The 25,409-nt window shown below is 39.1% G+C and overlaps 1 pseudogene; it reads right to left on the reverse strand.

The window, feature by feature from the left end:
- Positions 1–23,522: 23,522 nt before the first annotated feature.
- Positions 23,523–24,751, reverse strand: LOC126058674 (28S ribosomal protein S5, mitochondrial-like; annotated as a pseudogene).
- Positions 24,752–25,409: the final 658 nt, after the last annotated feature.

Consider the following 25,409-nt stretch of genomic DNA (forward strand, 5'->3'; position numbering starts at 1 on the left):
ATCATGTTATACAGCATCATGAGATGAGAAAAAAGAAGAGAGAAAGAGACCTTTGAAAGTTAAAAGGAAGGTCTTTCAGATTCAATTAATATTTACACTCAGGTAAAATACTTGAAAAAATCTGGGAGACAATAAGTGGTCATAAATTTAGACACTCTATTCAAATTAAAAAAGGACTTGATAAGTGTTCTTCTAGGCTAAATCAAGTTTAATTAAACTTTGCTTAATTAATGTAAAACAATATCTATCGTGTTTTTTCAGCCTTGTTTTAATTCAAAAACTCCCTACTACCCAGATCGTAAGAATCATGTAGGGTGCTTACTAAAAAAAAATGCATATTCCTAACCGCCTTTCCATAACTATACCTGTTGCCGTCAAGTTGATTCCAACTCATAGCAACTCTATGTACAACAGAATGAAACACCGCTCGGCCCTGCGCCATCCTCACAATCATCGTTATGTTTGAGGTCATTGTTGCAGCCACTGTGTCAGTCCATCTCATTGAGGGTCTTCCTCTTTTTTGAGGACCTTATACTTTTACCAAGCATGATGTCCTTCTCCAAGGATTGGTCCCTCCTGATAACATGGATGAGAATTTCCAGAGGAAGATCTGGAAATCCAAATTTTAAGAAGCACTCTCAGTTAAATCTTATAAATAAAACTTTAGGAGACACAGTTCTACTTTTAGATCATATGCTTATAAGGCAATATTGGAAAGCAATCAGAATATTCACTAGGAGACTATGATGGTTAAGGCTGTGTGTCAACTTGACTGGGCCATGATTCTCAGTGATTTGGCAGTTACGTAATGATGTAGTCATCCTCCACGATGTGATCTGATGTGATCAGCCAATCAGTTGTAAGGGATGTTTCCTTGGGGGTGTGGCCTGCATTGGATATGTATATGGACTTTCTGGCAAAGCGTGCTTGCTTGCTCTGGTTCTTGCCTCTGGCTTGTCATCATCTGACCTTCAGTTCTTGGGACTTGAGCCAATGGCCTTCCATATTGCCTGCCTATCTTGGATTTGACAGCCTCCGCAGCCCATGAGCCAGTGGCCTGCCATCTGACCTGCTGATCTTGTGTTCATCAGCCCCTGCAGCCTCCAACCTGACACATGACACATGGACTTGGGACTTGCCAGTCTCTGCACCACATGAGCCATTTCTCTGAGGTAAATTTCTCCCTCTCTCACTCTCTCTGTGTGTGTGTGTGTGTGTGTATGTCCATATATGTATATATATACACACATATGTACTCCAAGAAAACCCTGGTAGTGTAGTGGTTAAGTGCTACAGCTGCTAACCAAGAGGCTGGCAGTTCAAATCCACCAGGCACTCTTTGGAAACTCTATGGGGCAGTTCTACTCTGTCCTATAGTGTCACTATGAGTCAGAATCGACTCGACGGCAGTGGGTTTGGTTTCGTTTTGGATGTACACCAAAAAACAAAACAAAACAAAACCTGTTGCCCTTGAGCCAATTCTGACTCATAGCAACCATATAGGACAGAGCAGAACTGCCCCATTGAGTTTCCAAGGAGGGCCTGGTGGATTCTAACTGCTGACATTCTGGTTAGCAACCATAGCACTTAACCAATATGCCACCTGGGTTTCCTATATATATATATGGTTTACTAGTTTTGCTTCTATAGACATCCCAGTCTAAGATAAACCCTCCCCCACCAAAACAAAACAAAACAAAAAAACAAACTCATTGCCATTGAGTCAATCCAAACTCATAGCGACCCTATAGGATGGAGTAGAACAGCCCCATACAGTTTTCAAGGAACGACTGATGAACTCAAACTGCTAACTATTTGGTTAGCAGCCGAGCTCTTAATCACTGCACTACCAAGGCTCCCAGCCTAAGATAGAGACCCAGAGAATACGTGCTGTTAAATTTATAGAACCAATATTTTTGTAGAAAACAGATAAGGGCTTTAATGTGTTAGAATTATAAGAAAAAATTATGAAAGACTTAGAAATGAGCAAAAAAGATTATTGGGTATCCTCAGTGGAAAAGCTGACATTATCTAGCATACTTTTCCAGATTATCTATTGTATATCTAAAGCTATTTTACAACTATATAACTAATAGAATATTGATAGCAAGGCAAATGATTCTTTTCTATGAAAGGCAAATTGTATTCCATGGAGATAGAGTTGCTTATTTTTCTATGGATAATGACCAATTTTGCATCTAAGCAACTTCATTTCAACATTTCTTACTATCTGCATATATCTTCTCTTTGGATTCTACTTTGATTGGTTTTCTCATGAATTAATTTTCTAATGAATTAGTGAGTTAAATAATACATTTGGGGCATGTTCATTTAATATGTATATGAGATGCATGATTATACTCTTCTCTAAAAATTATCATTGAAGAGTATACTATTTGCATCTTATTATCCACACTGGGAAGAACCAAATCATCAATTTTTATACTGCTTTCACAAAGGTATCACATACTCAAACTATATGCACGGTGTATAGTTGAAATTAATTAATCATCCTACAGCTTACCTTTTAAGAAGCACATTGAATGTTACAAGTTTAGAGGAATTCAGAAAACAGTTTCTAGGGGCAAGACTAGTCTAGTGAATTTTTTCTACTGTGCAGGTAGTCCCCAGATTAATAATGAGTTTCTTTCCTAAGTCTGTCTTTAAGTCAAATTTGTATGTAAGTTGGAGCAGTGTGGTATGGTCGAGATTTAACATCAGTTGGTCAAATGTTTGTCTAAGTGTATATTACATAGTGTACTTTTCTCTATATAAAAAACATTAAAGAAACACCAGATACACTAAAATACCTCTAGCATAATAATACAGTAACAATAATAGCAGTGTTTTAATGTGTATGGCGAAGTAGCGACCATTTGTTATTATGAAGCATTGTGTGTACCTCGAATTTTTCATAGGCTTTATGGGTGTTGGTTCGTAACTACAGGTTGCATGTAAGCCCAATGTTTGTAACCCAGGGACTACCTGTATTGGACAACATTGCACATGACAATTTTTAGAGCAGGAATATTACTGTTAAGTTGTTTTTGGTTGTTGTTGAGTTGATTCCAACTTATGGTGGCCACAAGTGTTCAGAGTAGAATTGTGCTCCATAGGGTTTTCGAAACTGTGACCTTTTGAAAGCACATCACCTCTTTCAAGGCACCTCCAACATTTCAGCTAGTCGTCAAACAGTTAACTATTTATGCCACCAAATATAACTAGCTCCTCTGACATTTTTCTGTTTCTGCCCTGGAAGGGCAAAGCTCTAATTTTTGCCCTGCTGTAGGTTGCACAGAGTATCTGACACAATACCAGCTCCATATTACATAGTCTTTCATAGGTACATTCTGCACACCCTTTATGGGTCCAGGTTTCGGGCTTGGTGATGAGCGAAATATAAGACATTTTGCCTGCTTCAGTGACTCAGAGTGGAGGCAGACACACAAACCTACTATGATATTAATAAAAGAGGAGGTACAAACTACACAGTCGCTGTAGAAACACAGTAAAATGAGCAAAGGCTGTCAGGAAATTTTAACAAAGTGACATTTAAATATGATCATAAATTTTTCTTTGGAATAGAATATTTATTTAGTCTTTTAATTACAAAATAGTACATGAATACTTTCTATATGTAAACATGTGAAACATTAAAACAAGGTTTTTAAGGATGAATTAGAGAGGTAGACAAATTGGTGAGTGGGAGATGGGTCTATAGGGTGGAGGACGTGCCAAGGATACAAATACACAAGCAAAACAGAGGTGTGGGAGAGAATGATTTATTTAAAAACCAAAACACTAAGCCCAGTGCCATTGAGCGACCCTATAGGACAAAGTAGAACTGCCCCATAGAGTTTCCAAGGAGTGCCTGGCAGATTCGAACTGCTGACCCTTTGGTTAGCAGCCATAGCACTTAACCACTATGCCACCAGGGTTTCCCAATGTATTTGGGGGAATATAAATAAATAGTTCAGTGTAAGTGGGGCATAGAACGTTGTGGGGCGTGATTTCAAATGAGATTGCAAAGGTTGGGTCCAGGTGGTAAAGGGCTTTGAATACTATGGAAGGAGTTTAGATTTTCCCCTTTGGCAAGAGAGCTACCAAAGAGTTTCAGGTAAAGAAATACAGGTAGTCCCTGACTTATGACGTATCTAAGACATATTTTTTACCACGAACCTTATTTACTACCATCTGCTTTAATTTTTTGGTAGTCTTATTGTCAATAATATATTGCAGCATGTAATTTGCTGATGTTATCATTCTGAGACGTTGATTTTCAGATATTCAATTTTATGATTAACTCTCGGAAACACTATGAGATTTATAAAGATACTGTTAATAAAAGGTTATAATAATGAAAAAAATAAAGAGGTATTCAACTCATGTCAGAACCAACTTGTGTCATAAGTCAGGGTCTCCCTGTAGCTTGATGGGATCTGTATTGTAATGATCACTTTGGGAATGGACTAAGTAGGGTGAGTCCAAAGGCAAGGAGTCTTAAGAAGTTTCATTTACATAATTTATTCTAAACGCACAAAAATGTAGGATCATTATTTCCATTTCATTGATAGGGAAATTGGGATCTAGAGGAATCAGGCGATTTTTTCCCAAAGTTATGAAGTAGTAAGTTTTGAAGTAGGAACACGACCTCTTGCCTCCTGACCAAAGCCCAGGCATTTTGTTCTGCCATTCCAGTGGAGATGCTATTATGGCCATTAGGGGAGTAATGCAGAGGGCTGAAGGGAGATAGTGCAAAGGGCATAAAACAACTAGGGCTCAGTTAGGGACAACAGCATGTGTTACTCACTAGTTGTCAGATAGCATTTCAGAGAATTTGGGGACTGGAATTTAGAGGGTCTGGATTCTCATAGTACTTCTGATCTTAAGTACACCAATAATTGTGTAAAGTCACTGGCACATGGACTTCGTTTAGTCCTCTGTATAAAAAAAAAAAAAAATTTTTTGGAATTGACTCAGTGGCAACGGGTACAAAGAGGAGGTTGGTCTAGCTAATTTCTATGTCCCTTACACCCTTAAAAGTCTTTCTTCAGACATGTCACTGTGGGTGAGTGTGTTTGGAGAGGCTAGTCATCATTCCCATTTTGATTTAAGATATGATGAATGCCTTTTCTCTCTGCTTCTTTGGCATCATAAATAAGATGTACCATATTACAATGTACTTGCTACAGTGATGATATTAAAAATTATATAACAATTAATTTAAATAGGCATCCACATAATTGGAGAAACGTGGTTATAAACAAGTGAAATGGTCATTTGGTGCATACAACCCGAATATTGGCTCTGATTGTTTGCATGTCTGACATTCCACTAGACTAAAAGTGACTCAAGGGCTTGAACTATGTTTTTCCAATTTTGAATCCAAGTGTCTAAGGCAGTGCTTGGTTTATAGTAGATGCCTAATTAATATTTTCTGGGTGGGCAAATAATTTCCCAGACCTTCTTGTTTTTTAACAGACTCATGTGCTCAATGCAGGTAGCTCTGCTGCCCATGCTTGTAAAAAGAGCAAAGGAGGCCCAAATAGCACTGCCTTCAGAAGAAAGCTTCCAACCCTGGGAGTGAGTAGTCATAGAAATTCCCAATATCCTGGGGCTACATTAATTTCCTGTGATCCTTTATTCCTTCTGTATAGAGTCAATTATAACATAAAAACTGATTACCTGAATTTCATCTTTTTTTCATAAAAAATATTTCAAGGGCAAAAACCCCCTCCATATTTCTTAAAAACTTACTCTATAAGCTGTGGCATTTTCCAGTTAGAGTTAAAAAAAAAAATCCAGTGTAGGTTTAAGTCTTATCAGCAACTCAGGGCTCTCTTTCCTTAATCTCTTCTTGACAGTTTGTCCTTTCCCTGATCATCTAGTCACATTACACAGTGATTGTGAGTCCACCAGGAGCCCAAGATGGCTGAGACATCATTTTGAATTTATCTTGGAAGCAGCTGTAAGGAAGAACAAAACAAAACAAAACACAACAAAACAAAACAAAACACCTCGGCCATATATGTCGGTTAAAACTCCTCTTCTTTGTCCCAGCATCAGTAGCTTGATTAGACCGGCATAGCAGGTATATTAAAGACACGGTGACCCAAACAAATGTTTAGAAAATATATATCTTCAAAGCTGTAATGATTCTGAGTATTTTTTCTTAAGTGTTTAAATTCTGTGGTATGATGTCACTTTGTTCATTTCTTTTCTGTTTTACAACACTTAGCTTTCTTATTATGTAAGTGCTTGGTAGTTTATTGATAGGATTTGAGTACCTTCCAAGGCTACATTTTAGTAGCTATTAGATCCAGTTAGACCCATTTTTTCCATGCTCTGAATATACGGCATGTGTATGAGCTCAAATATGATCATGGAAGTATGACATGTGGAGATACACAAATCCTGTGTCTGCCTCTTCTGGGTTGTACATCCTTGAGTAAGTTATTTTACTTGAGACATTTAAAATGGGGATAGTAATGAAACCTAGACCATAGAGCTCTTATAAAGCACTTACGATTTGGAAAATAGTAAGCTCAAAATCAGGGCCCTGGTGGTACACTGGTTAAGAGCTCGGCTGCTAGCCAAGTGGTTGGCAGTTCAAATCCACCAGCCACTCTTTGGAAACCCTATGGGGGCAGTTATACTCTGTCCAATATCATTGCTATGAGTTGGAATTGACTCCTTGGCAATAGGTTTGGTGTTTTTTTTGAAACTCAAAATAGTAAAGTTTTTAGGATCTTCATTTGCTGATGGGGCTTGACTCAAAATGAGAAGAAACAGCTGCAAACATCTATTAACTAGAAAACGAATGTATGAAGTATGAACCTAGGAAAACTAGAAGTAATCAAAAATGAAATGGAATTTACAAAGATGGATATCCTAGGCATTAGTTAGCTGAAATGGACTGATGTTGGTCATTTTGAATCAGACAATCATATGGCCTACTATGCCAGGGATGATAAATTGAAGAGGAATGGCACCACATTCATTATCAAAAAGAACATTCCAAGATTTATCCTGAAGTACAACGCTGTCAGTGGTAGGATAATATCCATACGCCTACAGGGAAGACCAGTTAATACAACTATTATTCAAATTTACATACCAACTACTAACGCCAAAGATGAAGAAATTGAAGATTTTTACCAACTTCTGCAGTCTGAAAGCTATAAGACATGCACTTAAAATGTATTGATAATTACTGGTAATTGGAATGCAAAAGTTGGGGAAAAAAAGAAGGATCAGTAGTTGGAAAATATGGCCTTGGTGATAGAAATGATGTGAGAGATCACATGGTAGAACTTTGCAAGATCAAAGACTTTTTTTTAAAATAATTTTTATTGTGCTTTAAGTGAAAGTTTACAAATCAAGTCAGACTCTCACACAAAAACCCATATACACCTTGCTACACACTCCCAATTACTCTCCCCCTAATGAGACAGCCTGCTCTCTCCCTCCACTCTCTCATTTCGTGTCCATTTCGTCAGCTTCTAACCCACGCCACCCTCTCATCTCCTCTCCAGCCGGAGATGCCAACATAGTCTCAAGTGTCCACCTGATCCAAGAAGCTCACTCCTCATCAGCATCCCTCTCCAACCCATTGTCCAGTTCCTTCCATGTCTGATGAGTAGTCTTCGGGAATGGTTCCTGTCCTGGGCCAACAGAAGGTTTGGGGACCATGACCGCCGGGATTCTTCTGGTCTCAGTCAGGCTATTAAGTCTGGTCTTTTTATGAGAATTTGGGGTCTGCATCCCACTGTTCTCCTGCTCCCTCAGGAGTTCTCTGTTGTGTTCCCTGTCAGTGCCGTCATCGGTTGTGGCCAGGCACCATCTAGTTCTTCTGGTCTTAGGATGATGTAAGTCTCTAGTTCATGTGGCCCTTTCTGTCTCGGGCTCACAGTTATCGTGTGACCTTGGTGTTCTTCATTCTCCTTTGATCCAGATGGGTTGAGACCAATTGATGCATCTTAGATGGCCGCTTGTTAGCATTTAAGACCCCAGACGCCACACTTCTAAGTGGGATGCAGAATGTTATCGTAATAGAGTTTATTATGCCAATTGATTCAGAAGTCCCCTTAAGCCATAGTCCCCAAACCCCCGCCCTTGCTCCGCTGACCTTCGAAGCATTCAGTTTATCCCGGAAACTTCTTTGCTTTTGGTCCAGTCCAGTTGAGCTGACCTTCCGTGTATTGAGTATTGTCCTTCCCTTCACCTAAAGTAGTTCTTATCTACTAACTAATCAGTAAATAACCCTCTCCCACCCTCCCTCCCTCCCCCATCTCGTAACCACAAAAGAATGTGTTCTTCTTAGTTTATACTATTTCTCAAGAACTCGTAATAGTGGTCTTATACAGTATTTGTCCTTTTGCATCTGACTAATTTCACTCAGCATAATGCCTTCCAGGTTCCTCTATGTGATGAAATGTTTCACAGATTCCTCACTGTTCTTTATCAATCCGTAGTATTCCATTGTGTGAATGTATCGTAATTTATTTAACCATTCATCTATTGATAGACACCTTGGTTGCTTCCAGCTTCTTGCTATTGTAAACAGAACTGCAGTAAACATGGGTGTGCATATATCTGTTCGTGTAAAGGCTCTTATTTCTCTAGGGTATATTTCGAGGAGTGGGATTTCTGGGTCGTATGGTAGTTCTATTTCTAACTTTTTAAGAAAACGCCAGATAGATTTCCAAAGTGGTTGTACCATTTTACATTCCCATCAGCAGTGTATGAGTTCCAATCTCTCCGTAGCCCAACATTTACTATTTTGTGTTTTTTGGATTAATGCCAGCCTTGTTGGAGTGAGACAAAATCTCATTGTAGTTTTGATCTGCATTTCTCTAATGGCAAATGATCGTGAACATTTCCTCATACATCTGTTAGCTACCTGCATGTCTTCTTTAGTGAAGTGTATATTCATACCTTTTGCCCGTTTTTTAATTGGGTTATTTGTCTTTTTGCAGATGAGTTTTTGCAGTATCCTGTAGATTTTAGAGATCAGGCGCTGATCAGAAATGTCATAGCTAAAAACTTTTTCCCAGTCTGTAGGTAGTCTTTTTACTCTTTTGGTGAAGTCTTTGGATGAGCATAGGTGTTTAATTTTTAGGAGCTCCCAGTTATCTAGTTTTTCTTCTATGTTCTTTATAATGTTTTCTATACTGTTTATTCAACTCGATAGCACTGGGTTTATACTCTTTATGCCATGTATTAGTGCTCCTAACGTTGTGCCTATTTTTTCTTCCATGATCTTTATCATTTTAGATTTTATATTTAGGTCGTTGATCCATTTTGAGTTAGTTTTTGTGCATGGAGTGAGGTATGGGTCTTGCTTCATTTTTTTTTGCAGATGGATATCCAGTCATGCAAGCACCATTTGTTAAAAAGACTATCTTTTCCCCATTTAACTGTATTGGGACCTTTGTCAAATATCAGCTGCTTATATGTGGATGGATTTATGTCTGGATTCTCAATTCTGTTCCATTGGTCCATGTATCTGTTGTTGTACCAGTATCAGGCTGTTTTGACTACTGTGGTGGAATAACAGGTTCTAAAATCAGGCAAAGTAAGGCCTCCTACTTTGTTCTTCTTTTTCAGTAATGCCTTATTTATCCGGGGCCTCTTTCCCTTCCATATGAAATTAGTGATTTGTTTCTCCATCTCATTAAAGAATGTCGTTGGGATTTGGATCGGAATTGCACTAAATGTATAGATCGCTTTTGGTAGAATAGACATTTCTATAATGTTAAGTGTTCCTATCCATGAGCAAGGTATGTTCTTCCACTTCTGTAAGTCTCTTTTGGTTTCTTGCAGAAGTGTACTGTAGTTTTCTTTGTATGTCTCTTACATCTCTGGTAAGATTTATTCCTAAGTATTTTATCTTCTTGGGGGCTACTGTAAATGGCATTGATTTGGTGATTTCCTCTTTGATGTTCTTTTTGAATCAACTAGTTCTTCATTGCAAATACATTTTTTCAACAACGTAAATGGCAGCTATACATGTGGACCTAGCCAGATGGAATACACGGTAATCAAATCGACCACATCTGTAGAAAGAGATGACAGAAAAGCTCAATACCATCAGTCAGAACAAGGCCAGAGGCAGACTCTGGAACTGGTCATCAATTGCTCACATACAAGTTCAAGTTGAGGCTGAAGAAAACTAGAGCAAGTTCACGAGAACCAAAATAGAAACTTGAGTATATCCCACCTGAATTTAGAGACCATCTCAAGAACAGATTTGTTGCATTGAGCAGTAATGACCAAAGACCAGACAAATTGCAGAATGACATCAAGGACATCATACAAGAGGTCCTTAAAAAAGGTAGGAAAGAAAGAAAAGACCAAAATGGATGTCAGAAGAGACTCTGAAACTTGTTCTTGAATGTAGAGTAGCCAAAGCAAATGGAAGAAATGAAGAAGTAACAGAGCTGAACAGAAGATTTCAAAAGGCAGCTCAAGAAGACAAAGTAAAGTATTATAACAAAATGTGCAAAGACCTGGAGATAGAAAACCAAAAGAGAGGAACATGCTGGGCATTTTTCAAGTGGAAAGAGCTGAAGGAAAAATGCAAGCCTCGTGTTGCAATATCGAAGGGTTCTACAGGCAAAACAATGAATAATGCAGGAAGCATCAAAAGAAGATGGAAGGAATACAAAAAGAATTGGTCAACCTTCAGCCATTTCAGGAGGTAGTACATGATCAAGAACTGATGGTACTGAAGGAAGAAGTGCAAACTGTATTGAAGGCATTAGTGAAGAACAGAGCTCCAAGAATTGATGGAACTCCAACTGAGATGTTTCAATAAATGGATGCAGCTTTGAAGGTGCTCACTCATCTATGCAAAGGAATTTGGAAGACAGCTACCTGGCCAAATGACTGGAATAGATCCATATTTGTGCCTATTCAAAGAAAGGTGATCCAACAGAGCGGATAAGTTATCAAACATTATCCTTAATATCACACACAAGTAAATTTTTGCTGAAGGTCATCCAAAGCAGTTGTAGCAGTACATTAACTGGGAGTTGTCAGAATTTCAAGTCAGAATCAGAAGAGGACTTGGAACAAGGGATATCATTGCTGATGTCAGATGGATCTTGGCTGAAAGCAGAGAATACCAGAAAGATGTTTACCTGTGTTTTATTGACTATGCAAAGGCATTCGACTGTGTGGATCATAACAAATTAGGATAACACTGTGAAGAATGGAAATTCCAGGACACTTAATTGTGCTTATAAGGAACCTGTACATAGATCAAGAGGCAATCGTTCAAACTGAACAAGGGGATACTGGGTGGTTTAAAGTCAGGAAAGGTGTGCATCAGGGTTGTATCCTTTCATCATACTTATTCACTCTGTATGTTGAGCAAATAATCTGAGAAGCTTGGAAGAAGACTGATTAACAATCTGCAATATGCAGATGACACAACCTTGCTTGCTGAAAGTGAAGAGGACTTGAAGCACTTACTGATGAAGATCAAAAACTACAGTCTTCATTATGGATTACACCTTAACATAAAAAAAAAAAAACAAACAAACCGAGTGCCGTCGAGTCTATTCCAACTCATAGCGACCCTATAGAACAGAGTAGAACTGCCCCATAGGGTCTCCAAGGAGCACCTGGCCTATTTGAACAGCCGACCCTTTGGTTAGCAGCCTTAGCACTTAACCACTATGCCACCAGGGTTTCCTCCTCAACATAAAGAAAACAAAAATCCTCACAACTGGACCAATAAGCAACATTACGATAAAAGGAGAAAAGATTGAAGTTGTCAAGGATTTCATTTTACTTGGATCAGTAATCAACGCCCATGGAAGTAGCAGTCAAGAAATCAAACGGCATATTGCATTGGGCAAACCTGCTGCAGAAGACCTCTTTAGAGTGTTAAAAAGCAAATATGCCACTTTAAGGACTAAGATGTGACTGACCCAATCCATAGTATTTTCAATCACCCCATATGCACGTGAAAGCTGGACAATGAATAAGGAAGACCAAAGAAGAATTGATGCCTTTGAATTATGGTGTTGGTGAAGAATATTAAATATGTCATGGACTGCCAGAAGGATGAACAAATCTGTCTCTGAAGAAGTACAGCCAGGCTCCTTAGAATCGAGAATGGCCGGACTTCATCTCATGTACTTGGGACATGTTATTAGGAGGGATCATTCCCTGGCAAAGAACATCATTCTTGGTGAAGTAGAGGGTCAGATGGATTGACACAGTGGCTACATCAGTGGGCTTCAAGCATAATAACAATTATGAGAACGGCACAGAACCAGTGTTTCATTCTGTTGTATATGGGATCACTATGAGTTGGAATCAAATTGAAGGCTCCTAACAACAACACCACCACCCTCAAAATAAGTGGTAATTTGAAAAGGAAAAGCACAATGAAACTGTAAAACATGTACAGTAAAACCTGTGAAAGCTGGAACCAGTGTAAGAGACAGAAAAATGAGAAATAGGAAAGTGGTATTAAGACTGCACCCTGTCAAAGGCAGAAAACTTGTGAGACCTGGAGAAACAGTGCAATTCTGTTGAGTTCCGGCTCTCACAGGTTTCACTGTATACGCACATATTGGATATAATATTATTACTATCCAGCAAAAAAGTACGGTTAGCTATTTCAAAATTTATTTCTTAACACTTTAAAGTTCTTTATTCCTTGACATTAATTGATTGGTTCATTCTAAACCTTTATTATGCCCTGCACACTAGGAATACAAATGCAATCCTGGGGGTTTTATTCGATTATTGCCTCTGCCCGGGCCGGTGTTTGACAGTTCCTCTTCATTTACTATTTAAATAATAATGTCTTGAATACCTTCCTGCCAATGATAAGATACTCAGCATCTCTCCCACGACAAATTTTCTAAGGCTATCTTTTGCTTCTATTGATGCTTCCCTTCAGTTGTTGGCTTTCCTCATATCTTATCCTCTATTCCTGATCTCTTCTCTCCACTCAAACCAACTCCAAATGGTCATGGTCCTTTTTCCTTTATTTCCTAAAACCACTACTCACATAAGGCGTTTGCGTGTATTATAGTTTTTTTCCCCTGAAGATTTGAAAGAATATCCTATATCATGAAACGGTTAAGTCGTATGTCCTAAAATTGAATATTTCACATCTATCTTCATAAACGTCCCTCTTCCTGCTGCAGAGAATTTCTCACTAGCTGCTCTCCTGCCTTGGGGCAATTCCGCTCTTTACAAAGCTCCCTACCCATTGATCTCCTTCTCACACAGGCCCCAGGGCTCAACATTTCTCCAAATATTATGCAGAATAATTCAGCTCTTTCTATGTCTGTATTAGTCCATTTGGTCATGTCCTAAAGGCTTTATTTTTCTAAATAAACATATTTTCTCTAACAGGAACTCCGATGCCAGCTTTAAAATAATATTCTCCCACCACCCTCAACTCAAAGATATATAAGCTGTAATTCTCGCTTTTATAGCCACTGTTTATGTTCATTGGAGCGAGACTTTTAAATTCTGAGTCAGATCACTTCAGCCCTTTGCTCACAACTCTCCCATGGCTTTCCAACTTACCCAGAGCGAAAGCCAAGGTCTTTGCAATGTGTACAGGGCAAAAGGACCCACCTGGTCTTCTCCCTGACTCTGTCTCTTCCTAGTCTCCTCCTCTCTCACTCTTTTCCAAGTGAACTTGAACTCCAAACCTACCAGCCATATATTCATCCAGCAGGCTTCTACTTCAGTGCCTTTGTTCTTGTTATTCTTTATACCTGGCAAACTCTTCTCTCAGATATCAAATGATTTAGTACTTCACTTCCTTTGTGCTTTTCTCTGATGGCCATTTCTAAATAGCCAGTCCTTCCCCAGCACTTCTTATCCCCTCTTTTATGTATCACATCTTCCACATTGCACATTTTCTTAAGTATTTGATTATTGTTTGCCTCCATCCATTAGAATGTAAAGTCCATGAAATCAGAGACTTTATTTGTTCTGTTCACTGCGGCATCCGAGCACAGTATCTGGCACATAGGAGAGATTCAACACATATTTGATGATTGAATCAATAGATACAATGATAATGGTGGACATTAGAGACTAGGGGCACGAAGGGATGCACTTTATTTAAGGGTAGTCAGAGAAAGCTTCATAAAAAGGAAAAGCTTCATAGAGAGGGAAAAAAAGCTGGGTGAGTATAAGCAATAGTAAGGAGAGCTTTCCAGAGAGAGAAGCAGCAGCCTGTGTAAAAGAATGAAAAAGTGAGGTATTTTAAGGAACCAGAAGATGTTTAATATGGTCAAACTGTAAGTTCTATAGGTATATGCAGGGCAGCCTTGTTCCAAGCATTGGCCATGAATCTGTGAATAAGCTAATGAAACTTCGGGCTCCCTCACTTATACGAACTCTTACAAGGATCTGGAAGAGACCCTAGCACGTGTTTATAATATAATACATTTTTGTAAAATTTCCAAAGGTAAGCTACCTTACCTGTAATTAGTTGAACAGCTGTTTTTTTTTCCATTTTGACTCACCTCTGTCATACTTCTCATGTTTGGTGGTGTCAGACTGGTCACAGGCAGTTTTGGTATCTGGCTAATGGGAATTTGAGTTGAGAATTCTTTTTTACTTTGACTTTAGTGGGATATTTTTATGTGGTTTACAGTAGCTTCTGCGAATAGTTAAGTTTTGCTAGCCGTCCCTGGAAATGAGGATTTCAGGAATACTATGACCCTCAGCAGCATTGTGACAGGAAGGTATAGAGAGCTAGGAGTCACACGGTAATAGGAATGTGTTATTTGGTGCCCGAAACCAGAAGAATAAAGGTACCGGGGAAGAAACAAGTGAGAAATGTTTAGAATTCGAAACTAGTCTGTGGAAAGTTCTTTAAAATATTTCTGCTTATATTAAAAAAAAAAAAAACTTGACATCTTCCCAAATATGAAAGCAATCTTAACAATCTATGCAGATTACCTACAATAAGGTAAAACAAACTTCCAAACAGCCAGTAACTAAAAAATACAATTTGGACAATTGTGTCAGAGAAAAGGCTACATTATCTTTTTATTCTCTCTATAGAAAATAATTTTAAATGCACTGTCATATAAAAAAGGCAATAAAAAAATATTTGGGCAGAAAATGTAGAGTAAATGTATTATGGAATTATCTCAGGAAGTTAAAAATATGTTAATTTTCTGACTTTTATGTTTATAGTATTTGTCAGGTTTTAAAATTTGTTATAATTTATTTTTTTATTTTAAACAAATATTCATTTTTATACCAAATGTTTTATTAGTAATTTTGCATTCCTTTTCTTAACGAAAATTGCCCAAATTGTATAAACTTTAGGCCCTTTAAAGCCCAGAATGTCTCCTCCTTTTGTGCTTTACAGACTCCCTTGGCCGCTTTTCTGAGGGCACCACCTGCCTCCTTGCTGTGTTCAGTAAGTGGTTGAGATCTGAATTAAGCCTTGGGTCTCTGGGGCTCCCATGTCAACCCCTCCACTCATCACCACCAGGTTTAGTTCTACATGCTGAGTGACCCCGCACTTCCAGACTTGGATTACATGGCTGGAGATATATATATTTATATCTTCCTTGTAGGCTTATGGATATTACCCTATTACTGACAGCATTGTACTTCAGGATACATCTTGAAATATTCTTTTTGACAATGAATGCAACACCATTCCTCTTCGAGTTGTCATTCCCAGCATGGTAGACTATATGATTGTCCAATTCAAAATGGCCAATACCAGTCCATTTCAGCTCACTAATGCTCAGGATATTGATGTTTATGTGTTCCATTTCATTTTTGAAGATTTCCAATTTTCCTAGATTCATACCTCATACATTCCAGGTTCCGATTATTAATGGATGTTTGCAGCTGTTTCTTCCCATTTTGAGTCGTGCCACATCAGCAAATGAAGGTCCCGAAAGCTTTACTTCATCCACGTCATTAAGGTTGACTCTATTTTGAGGAGGCAGCTCTTTCCCCGTCATCTTTTGAGTGTCTTCCATCCAACCTGGAGGGCTCAACTTCCAGCACTATATCAGACAATGTTCTGCTGCTATTCATAAGGTTTTCACTGGCTAATGCTTTTCAGAAGTAGACTGCCGGGTCCATCTTCCTAGTCTGTCTTAGTCTGGAAGCTCAGCTGAAACCTGTCCTCCAGTTAAAAAAAAATATATATGACTATTATTCAAATTTACACACCAACCACTAGAGCCAAAGATGAAGAAATAGAAGATTTTTATCAGCTGCTGCAGTCTGAAATTGATCGAACATGCAATCAAGATGCATTGATAATTACAGGCAATTGGAATGAGAAAGTTGGAAACAAAGGAGAAGGATCAGTAGTTGGAAAACACAGCCTTGGTGATAGAAACAATGCCGGAGATTGAATGATAGAATTTTGCAAGACCAACAAATTCTTCATTGCAAATACCTTCTTTCACCAACACAAACTGCAAATATACACATGGGCCTTGCCAGGTGGAGCACACAGAAAACAAATTGACTACGTCTGTGGAGACGATGGAAAAGCTCAATATCATCAGTCAGAACAAGGCCAGGGGCTGACTGTGGAACAGACCATCAGTTGCTCATATGCAAGTTCAAGCTGAAACTGAAGAAAATCAGAGCAAGTCCACAAAAGCCAAATTATGACCTTGAGTATATCCCACCTGAATTTAGAGAGCATCTGAAGAATAGATCTGACACATTGAACACTAGTGACCGAAGACCAGATGAGTTGTGGAATTACATCAAGGACATCATCCATGAAGAAAGCAAGAGGTCACTGAAAAGACAGGGGAGAAAGAAAAGACCAAGATGGATGTCAGAGGAGACTCTGGAACTTGCTCTCTAATGTCGAGCAGCTAAAGCAAAAGGAAGAATTGATGAAGTAAAAGAACTGAACAGAAGATTTCAAAGGGTGGCTCGAGAAGAAAAGTAAAGTATTATAATGACACGTGCAAAGAACTGGAGATGGAAAACCAAAAGGGAAGAACATGCTCAGTGTTTCTCAAGCTGAAAGAACGGAAGAAAAAATTCAAGCTTCAAGTTGCAATAGTGAAGGATTCTATGGTGAAAATATTAAATGGAGCAGGAAGCACCAAAAGAAGATGGAAGGAATACAGAGAGTCATTATACCAAAAAGAATTAGTCAATGTTCAACCATTTCAAGAGGTAGCATATGATCAGGAACTGATGGTACCGAAGCAAGAAGTCCAAGCTGCTCTGAAGGCATTGGTGAAAAACAAGGCTCCAGGAATTGATGGAATATCAGTTGAGATGTTTCAACGAACGGATGCAGCGCTGGAGGCACTCACTTGTCTATGCCAAGAAATATGGAAAAGAGCTTCCTGGCCAACTGACTGGAAGAGATCCATATTTATGCCTATTCCCAAGAAAGGTGATCCAACCGATGGTGGAAATTATAGAACAATATCATTAATACCACACAGAAGCAAAATCTTGCTGAAGATCATTCAAAAACAGCTGCAGCAGTATATTGACAGGGAACTGCCAGAAATTCAGGCCGGCTTCAGAAGAGGACGTGGAACCAGGGATATCATCGTTGATGTCAGATGGATCCTGGCAGAAAGCAGAGAATACCAGAAGGATGTTTACCTGTGTTTTATTGACTATGCAAAGGCATTTGACTGTGTGGATCATAACAAACTATGGATAACATTGGGAAGAATGGGAATTCCAGAACACTTAATTGTGCTCATGAGGAAACTTTACATAGATCGAGAGGCAGTTGTTCGGACAGAACAAAGGCATACTGCTTGGTTTTAAGTCAGGAAAGGTGTGCATCAGGGTTGTATTCTTTCACCATACCTATTTAATCTGTATGCTGAGCAAATAATCTGAGAAGCTGGACTATATGAGGAAGAATGGGGCATCAGGATTGGAGGAAGACTCATTAACAACCTGCATTATGCAGATGACACAACCTTGCTTGCTGAAAGTGAAGAGGACTTGAAGCTCTTAGTAATGAAGATCAAAGATTGTACCTCAACATAAAGAAAACAAAAATCCTCACAACTGGACCAATGAGCAGCATTGTGATAAATGGAGAAAAGATTGAAGTTGTGAAGGATTTCATTTTACTTGGATCCACAATCAACACCCATGGAAGCAGCAGTCAAGAAATCAAAAGACACATTGTATTGGGTAAATCTGCCGGAAGGGACCTCTTTTAAGTGTTGAAGAGCAAAGAGGTCACCTTGAAGACTAAGGTGCGCCTGACCCAAGCCATGGTATTTTCAATCGCATCATATGCATGTGAAAGCTGGACAATGAATAGGGAAGACCGAAGAAGAATTGATGCCTTTGAATTGTGGTGTTGGCGAAGAGTATTGAATATACAATGGACTGCCAAAAGAACGAACAAATCTGTCTTAGACGAAGTACAACCAGAATGCTCCTTTTAGGCAAGGATGGTGAGACTGCGTCTTACATACTTTGGACATGTTGTCAGGAGGGATCAGTCCCTGGAGAAGGACATCATGCTTGGCAGAGTACAGGGTCAGTGGAAAAGAGGAAGACCCTCAAGGAGATGGATTGACGCAGTGGCTGCAACAATGAGCTTAAGCATAACAACTATTGTGAGGGTGGCTGAGGACCAGGCAGTGTTTCGTTCTGTTGTGCGTAGGGTTGCTATGAGTGGGAACCGACTCGACGGCACCTAACAACAACTCTAACATAAGTTTTTTTTCCTTGCCACCTTCTAGGAATCCCTGAATGCTGAGCAAACGCTGCTGAGAGGTGTGATGTGTTTCTTTGCAGTTTGTTGTAAATGTTGGCCAGCAGATTATGTGTCATATATATCATTTTAAATCTTTCCTTGTCTAGCTTCATTGTTTTTCTTCATCCTCACCTTCCTTGGCTTGCCTAGGACAATCCGGTTGAGAAAGGATGAAGAATGAACTATAGAAGTAACAATGGAAATAGAAAGGAGGGAAAATGACAGGCGTTAAGAAAATCAATTTAAAATCATTATGGATGTAATGTTGGAAGATGAGGGGTAGGATGAATTGATGATGATTTCTAGGTTTTTGGCTTGGGTAATTATGTGAACTAACAACGAGTAAATGAAAGGTGGTGCTGAAATAAGCAACATAGAAGGAGGAACGAGTTTTAGAATAAATAATATGGTTTCAGACATGCTGAATTTTATGTGTCTTTGAAGTAGAAATAAGTGATAGAGACAAATTTACCCAGGGCCAGACTTTTAAGTGGAAATTGAAGCTGGTTGATCTTTGCCTTTGTCAGAGTCAGCTCCTACTCACGGCCACCTTATGTATAACAGAACTAAAGGTTGCCCAGTCCTGCAACATCTTCAGAATTTTTGGTATGTTTGAGTTCATTGCTGCGACTATTGCATCAATCCATTTCAGATTTCCCCTTGTTTTTAGGTGATTTTTAGGGAAGCAAATTCAGACATAATTATAGGCCAGGTAGGTAAAGAATTCAGAAAGCAAGGTGTTTCCAGGAAGGAGTAGACAACTGTGACGAATGCATACAAAGACCACGAAAGGGGAAATCTGCAAGGCAACCATTATATTTAATAATCAGGACGTCACAAGTGACTTTCTCAAGAGCGTGTTCCATGAATTGGCCTACATGTCCTGATGCTATGTACACAATGAGATCGAGAAGTGAAAGGTCTCTTGCACTGCAAGATGCACACTATTGCCTTTTCAGTTCATGCTCCTGTGCTGCTGAGCGTGAACCTGTGCAGATGAGACCCTGCTGATTGACATTACAAATTCTTGACATTTAATACAATGGCTCATCACTGTTGCTCAGCAATCCATTTATCCATCTTTGATTGAATCCTGTCAAGCTTCCCCATAAAGACTAAAATGCCTTCCCTAATCTCAGCAAGATACTGACCCATGTGACATCAACAACATTCAGTTGATACACTGTGAAGGTTGCCGACCAGTTTGTTCAGGACTTAGGGATTTCCTGGAAGTCAGACCTTCAGTGCTAATGTGGATAAACTGGGTAAACTGAATAAACCGGGATAAGTTGGTTACCCTACATACTCCTCATCCTGAAGGACTGTAATTTTAATTTTAGAAATCAGTAGATACTCAAGTTTGTCATGCATAAACTCATTTAGCTTATTGCAAGGTAATCATGGCAAGGCATGCAAGTAAGTCCTCAAGACATTCATTTAGAACTGAGAATCAGAATTAACAACTACAATGTTAGTTTAATGGTTAGAGTCCCAATCTTTAGACTTTAGGCTTTTACCTTTTACAAGTGGTTTCAGGAGGAAGAGTTGACCGTGGCTCAAATTCTGTGGAGGTCCCTTGTAGATAGGGTCTGAGGTTGGCCGTGGCACACAGAGTCTCAGTCTCAGTCTCAGTCTCTAGCAGGGTCTCTTTGAATGGCATCAGAGTCTACAGAGAGATCTCTTGCCACTGTCTTCCCTCAAAGAATGAGCTTAAACCCTCTACTTATATACAATTTTCTAATCTTGGTGTCTTAGTTATCTAGTACTGCTGTAACAGAAATACCACAAGTGGATGACATTAATAAACAGAAATTTTCTCACAGTTTAGAAGGCTAAATGTCTGAAATCATGGTGAGGCTCTAGAGAAAGGCTTTCTTTCTCTGTGACTCTGGAGGAAGGTCCTTGTCTCTTCAGCTTCCATGTCTTGGTTCCTTGGAGATCTCCATGTGGTTTGGCATCTATTTTCCCCAATATCTGCTATTTTATTCTCTTTTATATCTCAAAATAAATTGACTCAACACACATCCTACTTTAATCCTGTCTCAAGATAACAAAGACAACTAATTCCCAAATGGGACTATAACCACAGGCTAGAGGTTAGGATTTATAACACATATCTTGGGGGGACATAATTCAATCCATAACACTTGGCTTAATGTGATAGGGGCCATGTGAGATTATGTTTAGTGTGTTATGTGTTACATCTTTTCTTCAAGGTCAGACACTCACCTAATATTGCATATTTTTGGGGATTAAAGGGTTGTTTATGACACTCCTAATGTCTTAAGGTCACTTTACAAAGATATAACTTTACATTTCTTTTGTCATATCAGGTATGTGCCAAGCCAATTTAGGGGGGTTGTTTACGACATGTCTTAAATGCTTCACATCTGTTTTTAAATTCAGAGATTGTGTACTTTTAAGTCACGTTATAAATGACTTGTGCATCTATGGCTTAAAAGCATTTACAGAATTAAACATAATAATGCCTTATACATATTACAGAGAAATACATAACCCTGTCTTGTATATATGTGGTCTGAGGGTATTATCAAAAGCATAACAACGTTGAAAGCATTATAAAAGCATACACAATAGTGACTTATATTTATGTGACTTGAGAATATAATATAGGCATATATAACACTTCTATCTTATTTATCTAGATAGAGTGCGAATCTAAGTGATAACTTATGAGACCATACGGTCTCTCCTGTAAATTATTCTTGGGTTCCTCCATTCTCTGATAATTTATTCCTGTATGAGGAAGAATGATTCTTTCCGCTTTTTCAAGTATAAATACTATACCTGTGTACTGATAAGTTGACCGTTGTCTCTGGAATCTTGCCTTTTCAATTGACATCCTCTCTTTTGCATTTTAAACATTTCTGTCTAACTAAGCTTCTTCTCCTCTACCTGCAGACATATTTGTCTTCTCCAACCTAAAGGAAAACACCTTCCCTTGACCTTTTTCCTCTTAAACTGTTACCCTATTGCTCTCCTTTCTTATGTCAAATTTCTTGAGAGTAGACTATGAACTCTGCCTGAACTCCCTCGTTACCTCTTCCCTTGCTTGTTTCCCCATCATTTCACTGAAACTGCTCTCTTAAGATCAGCCACAACTACTGAGTGACTCGACCAGTGGTCTTTGTTATTCATTTATTTTTTAAAAATCTTTTTAATGCTTTGGATTTTCTGATGCATTTTCCCTTGTCGATCTTTCCTTCTGAAAATGCTTTTCTTCCTTGGCTTCTACGGTACTGCCCTACTCTGATACTGTCTTTAACTCGCTAGTTTTTTCTTTTTGTTTTCTTGATTGACTTATTCTTTCCATCCTTTAAAAGTTGGTGCTGTTTAGTGTTTTGCACTTACTCTTTTTTCTATATATGTTACTGGTGGCCATTTTATTTGTTTCTACGAGTTTAACAACTATTTCAAAGATGGTTCCAAGCTCTGTATTTTTAGATTCTCTCTTGAGACTGAAACCTTCATTTCCAGCTACCCTTTGGGTATTTCTAAATCCTTCTGGACACTAACCTTAACATGTTTAAATCTGAGCTTAGAGTTTCCTTTCTTTCTCTTTCTTCCCTCTTCCCTGACAGAAAGTTTCTCTTCCTGACTCCTCTGTTTCTTTTAATAGCACACTTGTTTCTATGGCTTGTACTTGGCTACTAACCAAAAGGGTGGTGGTTCCGACACACCCAGTGGCACCATGGAAGAAAGCCCTGACGATCTGCTTCCATACAGATTATAGCCAAGAAAACCCCATGGAGCTCAGTTCTAGTCTGTAACACATGGTGTTGCCACCAGTCAGAATTGACTCCATGGCAACAAGTTTGATTTTTTGGTTTGTGCTCAAAAACTCTGCGTTACATTCTCCACCCTGAGGAGTTCCTTTGTCTTAACACAAATTTAATAATTGTCAAATCCCATGAAGTCTAACCCAGAAATAGCTCTGCATCTGTTTTCTTTTATTTAGTCCTCTTGCTATTAATATCCTAGTTTAGGCCCTCAAGACATCATATTAGTCTCATTCCCTAACTGGTATTCTCACTTCTAATGGCCTGCCATCAATCTGTTCTATGCTCTATTTGCTGATTGACTTTCAAGCACCTCTAAAATATGACCTGCATTGAATTATTTTTTATTAGTTAAACCTGTTGCCATTCTGACTCAAAGAAGAACTGCCCCATAGGTTTCCAAGGAGCGGCTGGTGGATTCGACCTACTGACATTTTGGATATCCACTGCGCCACTAGGGCCCCTTTTATTAGTTAGAGGTTTAATATTAAAAAAAATGAGTTTTTGGAGTCAAAAAGAACAGGTTTCCTGTTTTCCTCTACTTTCTAGCTGTGACTGTAGACAAGTTATTTAATTGCTCTGTAGAATGAAGCTAATGACATTCATTTCAGGTGAATCAAAGTTAATATGATTTTTCATGATATATACATAAAAAATTTTTTTTATAATGCTATGTATTATTATTTTGCATATTATTGATTGTACCAGACTATTTTATTAACCTATCTCTCTAATTAATTTACTTTTGCTAGCTTAAATTAATACTTGAAATAGTCTCGAACTGAGATATATATGTAAATTGCCTATCACAGTGACTGGCATATAGAATGTGCTCAATAAACTAAAGCTGTAATTATTTATTATTAGTAAATAGAGGAGCTATGGTTGGCTTTACCTTAAAAAAAAAGGTGACATTCCAAAGTATGAGGGGTTTAGTTGCTTTTAGGTGCCGGGCAGCACCAAAAACCATAAGGCCTGAGGGGGGCTTAGGTGGTGGCTATCTTTAAACCTGACTGCAGAGAGCACTTTATTCTCCGCAGGGTCTTCATTTCTTCCCAGTTCACTTTGATAACTATAACCTCAATTTCTGGCTCCAGATCCTTTCTCAACACCCCCTACAAGGAGGTGACCATGATGGGCAGAGGGCCATCTTCCTCCTGGAATTTCACAACATGGAAACCCTTCTTTTTGGCCAGCAGTTGATGAGTTTCCTGGGGGAGAGTCAGTAGAAGAGGCTTCAGGTGAGGTTGAGCATACTGATGGACCCAGAGACATTCACAGACATGTCTTTGATGCCAGTGAGCTGGCAGATGGTAATGACGGCCTGGTGGCAGCGGAGACTATGATCTGTGGGTTATTTCTTCATTTTGATATATGTCTTTTTACATGTTAAATAAATATTATGGAAGATTATATGGGCTTCATATCATTCTGTGCAATGCAAATAGTGAACTATTTTGCTCTGTTTTTCTGAAAGTGTCCATCTCTTTAGTGGCTTTCCCAGTGCAAAACCTGTAGCTCCTTTTCTATTCCCTCCCACTACCAGAAGACAGATCAATCTCTTCCCTATTTTGCTGTCATGCTGAAAACATTTCTTTCCTCAAGTATCTTGATACAAAAATCATCACGTTTCTCCATTGGAACCAGGGTTAGGGGGCCAAGACTAATGTCTTCTCATGTTCCCGCTCTTCCCTGCTCTTGTTTAACTTTCATCTTCTTCCAGTCTAACCCTTTTCTCTGCTGGACTGTGCTGGTCTCCACCTTCTCCTGCTTATCTTGCTTCTTTGGAAAGTGGTCTGCATTGCTCCATTTCTCATAAGAGGAACATTCAGACCAGGCCAGAGGAAACCATATGTCCTTCACCAGTGACCTGACCTTTGTTCAAACACTTTCTTCTCTTTTCCTTAGTTATTTTGCCTTTTGGTTTTCTTGCTGTGGGACCAATCTCTGCTAAAACACCTTTCCATTGCTCGTTTGCTGTCAATTTAGTGAAGAAATGATAGGGTCTGTACTGTTGGCCTATCAAGTTATTGGGAGAAGAAATAGAGCATTTTGTCTGCAGCACATGGGTCAAGCTGGTGTGATGACAGTTGTCTCTGGTTTCTGACAATGACAAAGGGTCAGTGCTGAGGGCAGTCTTCAATGTCAAAATGGAAGTCGTTGGAAAGCTTTTTAGGTAAAGCTGGCTGGACCACCACAAATGACCCACCTGCATGCTGTTCAGTGCAGAGATGTAGTCTGCAGCACACAGTGCTGCCACCTGGTGGAGCCCAGCTAACACTGCATCCTTGGTCAGCTGCAGCTTTCCCTACCGCCACCACTGCCATTGCTCTTCCTCAAAAGACAGCCCAGGCCCACAGCCACAGCACAAACAGGAGTCTGCAAGCATTCCCCTGAACAAATTTGTGCTTTAGGCCAAGTGGTCATCTAGTGATTCCTGAAATATCTCCTGCGATGAATCACTCCATTGCCCTTTGTCCACTTACTCTTGATCTAGAGTGACACTATCCTGTTGTAAACTTTAAAGGTCTATGTTGTAAACATGTCCTCTTGTGTTAGCCTGGGTTCTCTAGAAAGGCAAAACCAGTGAAGTGTGTAAATACATATATGGAGAGATTTCTATCAAGGAAACGGTTGTAGAGGCTGGAACGTCCCAAGTCCGTGGATCAAGATAGAGGCTTCTCCTGATTCACATAGTAGCAAGGGCTGGCGAACCCAACATGGGCAGTTTGGAAAGCAGGGCTGTCATTCACAGGCAGTGAAGAATGACGAATCCCAAGATCGGCAGGCAAGACTGCAAGGCTTCTTCTGATTCACGTAGTTGCAGGGGCGGGGGAGCCCAAGATCAGCAGGTCAGAGAGCAGGGCTCTTGC

Source organism: Elephas maximus, chromosome 15, assembly GCF_024166365.1.
Source record: "Elephas maximus indicus isolate mEleMax1 chromosome 15, mEleMax1 primary haplotype, whole genome shotgun sequence".
Classification (NCBI taxonomy): domain Eukaryota; kingdom Metazoa; phylum Chordata; class Mammalia; order Proboscidea; family Elephantidae; genus Elephas; species Elephas maximus.